Source organism: Erythranthe guttata, chromosome 1 (assembly GCF_056151865.1).
Source record: "Erythranthe guttata isolate IM_541 chromosome 1, IM_541, whole genome shotgun sequence".
In the NCBI taxonomy this organism is placed as follows: domain Eukaryota; kingdom Viridiplantae; phylum Streptophyta; class Magnoliopsida; order Lamiales; family Phrymaceae; genus Erythranthe; species Erythranthe guttata.
The window spans coordinates 6,635,427-6,638,822 of NC_142533.1; the positions used below are offsets into that span (position 1 = coordinate 6,635,427).

General features: G+C 36.0%; 1 pseudogene; it reads right to left on the reverse strand.

Moving 5' to 3' along the window:
* Positions 1-286: 286 nt before the first annotated feature.
* On the reverse strand, positions 287-2,925 carry LOC148772725 (uncharacterized; annotated as a pseudogene).
* Between the last annotated feature and the right edge of the window lie 471 nt (positions 2,926-3,396).

Sequence of the window (3,396 nt, forward strand, 5' to 3'; positions counted from 1 at the left end):
ATCACTTACAAAAAATAAAATAAAACATAGACTACATTATTGATTCCAAAAACATCATTCATGATTCCAAAAACATCATTCAAAGTACAAACATATGATTTGTTTGCAAACATGATTCAAATTACAAACTTGTTTTCAAATGATAACATATGACATCTCACATTAGAGTACATCAAACTAAACTGCAAGTTCACAAAAACACTACATAATTCAAAGTACTTCATAGAACAAATTACATATTCATAAAAACACAAGATTGTCTTCAAAATAAAAATGCCATCTAAGACTAAGATGCAAGATTGGAACCACCAACAGCCTTAGATGCAGAACCACCAACAGACTTGGACTTGGATGAAGAATCACCAACAGACTTGGACTTGGACTTGGAATGTGAGGCACCAACAGACTTGGAATGTGAGACACTTGCTTTCAGATTGTTCAGAGTGATAAAATTGAGTCCCCCTTTGACAATAACAGGAGTGTTAACTGTTGGATATGATTTGCTGGCTTGAAAAGCAATTGTATTTGTCCTTCCTTTAACATTCACATTCTTTTGAGAAGGCCTTTTAACCTGTAATTATCCCAAATAAGTTTATTAAATACTAATTCACAAAAGACTATAAATATAATAAAAAAAAATAATTGAAACCTGTAATTTTGTTTTTCTCTGTGGTGGTACACTTGAAACAGAAGCTTGAGTGGCCACGTATTCTTAAGGAACTTCAAATACAAACTCATTTTGTTGGCCAACTGGATCTCCAGTTCCACTTTGGCTTGCTTGCACCTGCTCAACTGCAGAAAATTTTCTTTTCTTGCATGTTTTTGAGTTATGGTTTGTGCCCCCACATGTCTTACATTTATTGTTTCTTTTAATTCCTCTCAATCTATGTGGATTTGCACCTGGGGCAGGGGGTTCATCAAGTTCTCTCCTCCTTAGCCTTTGAGGCCTGCCAGCTTTTTCAATGTAGTTTGGAGGCAGTGGAGCTTCTAATGAACTTTTGGGCCACAATTCAGGTCCATTCAAGCCTAAGATTGGAGGCTCATAAACCTGTAAATATGTCTCAACCTTGTAACAATTATGTACATATGATTCAGGCTCCTCATTTCTACACCATATTGTTGAACATGCATGTTTACAAGGTATGCCACTTAAATCCCATTTTTTGCAGCTACACTTTCTCTCCAACAAGTCAACAGTGTGTTGTCAAATGGACCAATAATCTGAAAATGATAATCATCACATTTCATAGGTATACACTCCCCAGCCTCTTCCATAATCTTCATCAAGATCTTTTTTATCTTTGGACACAAGAGACCTTCCCATTTTGCAGCTTTTTCCTTGTTAGATTGCATCCTAGTCATTAACAGATTTCTAATAGTTTCAAGCAAAGAAATTATTGGTTTTTCTCTTGCTTCAAGAATGAAACTATTGAAACATTCACACATATTGTTCAGTAGGATGTCACACTTAGGATGTGGACTGAAATGGGATCTAGTCCAGTTTTGAGGAGGCTTTTTCACTAACCATTGATAGGCATCTTCATCAATGTCTCTCAACTCTTGCATTTTTCTATTAAATTCTTCAACCCTGGTTGCTTTAGCTGCCCCCCATAATGCTGTCTTGATTGCCAACCCAGTGAATTCATCCCTCTTCATATTGCTATGTAAATGTCTCACACAAAATCTATTTTCTGCATTGGGAAACAAAGTTTCAAAAGCTGGAATTAACCCTTTTTGCTTGTCAGACATAAAAGTCCAATTATGTTCATTTTCAAATCCAATATCTGCATTCAACAAGTTCAAAAACCAGATCCAACTGTCTTTTGTTTCAGATTCAACTATTGCATATGCAATTGGGAAGATGTTGTTGTTTGGATCTAACCCAACTGCAGTTAATAGTTGACCTCCATGCCCACCCTTCAAGAAACAACCATCTACCCCAATTATAGGCCTACAACCATTTTTAAACCCTACCTTGCATGCATTGAAACACATGTACAACCTATGGAATCTTCTCTCCTCAGTCAGCTTCATGATAACCGTAGAACCTGGATTAGTTCTTTCAATTTCTAGACAATAATCATAAATTTTTGAAAATTGTTCCTCCAAAGTTCCCTGGATTATCTTAATTGCCTTTTTTCTTGCTCTGTAAGCCTGTGATCTGGTTATATTGGCCTTCAAAGTTGTACAAATTTCACTTCTGAATTCATTTGTACGCAACTTTGGATTGTCTTTCAATTTTTTCATAAATGTTTTGCCAATCCAACCAGACTTAAGGCTTGTATTGTTATAATTCCAGGAACATTTAGTGTGTATTGGGTTATAGGTTTTCACTTGCCAAGAGTGGTCATTTTGCATTTTGGAGACATGAATGTACCATCCACAACCCTCTTTTTTACACACAGCCCTGAGTCTAATGGCATCATTTTTTAGAAATTTCACCATCATACCCCTCCTAAAACAATGAGACTCAATAGCAAATTTTGCCTCTTTTTTGGAACTGAAAATCAAGCCTAGCATGATGTCTGGATTCTTATTCTCAGTTTTAGGATTAAATTTGGGGAACTTCATTCTACCCTTACCCTCATCCTCATCACTACCATTTGAGCTGTCAAAATCATCATCACTAACTACACAATCTTCATCACCTTCTTCATTTTGCAGCCTATTATACATTTCCTCACTAATGAAATCATCATCTGCAACAGACTTACCCTTACCCAACCCCCCAAACTCAGCCTCAGGATCTACAAATTGCTCAAACAATTTATCATCATCTTCCATGTCATAATCACTTTGATAAAACACATCATCATCCTCACTAAATTCATCAGATTCACTATTCTCTCCCTCCAACCCTACATCATCAATTATAACAGCCTCATTGACTAACCTACCCCCAGTTTCACCCTCCACATCCACTCCCAGATTGAGATGTTCAATAAATATCTCAACTTCCCAACTTTTTGGAATATGCCCTCTTATATTAAACACATCACTATCAGTCTCAATACACTTGCAGTGTTTATCAAAACGTTTTCCATGCTTAAGCCAAAACCTAAGACTCCATTTTTCAGTGTACCCCAGCTCCTCAGCAAAACCCCAAAAGTCAAACATCCCTATTTGATCTATATCGACAAAATCAAACCATTCAAGACTTCCTCCTATGTACTCTCTTTTTGGAGAGTGCTTCATAATTCCACCATGTCTCATTTTAATGGTGAAACATGTTAATTCCCCAACACAAGCTTTATTTAAAATAATTAAAAAAAAAAAAAAAAAAAAAACTCCAATCAGTAATCAGCTAAGCACAATTTCGCTCAAACAAAAGTAAATTTAAACAAAAGAAACTTGCCGTAATTCGGAGTACATTCTAGCATCAGTGAAGCTCTTCTC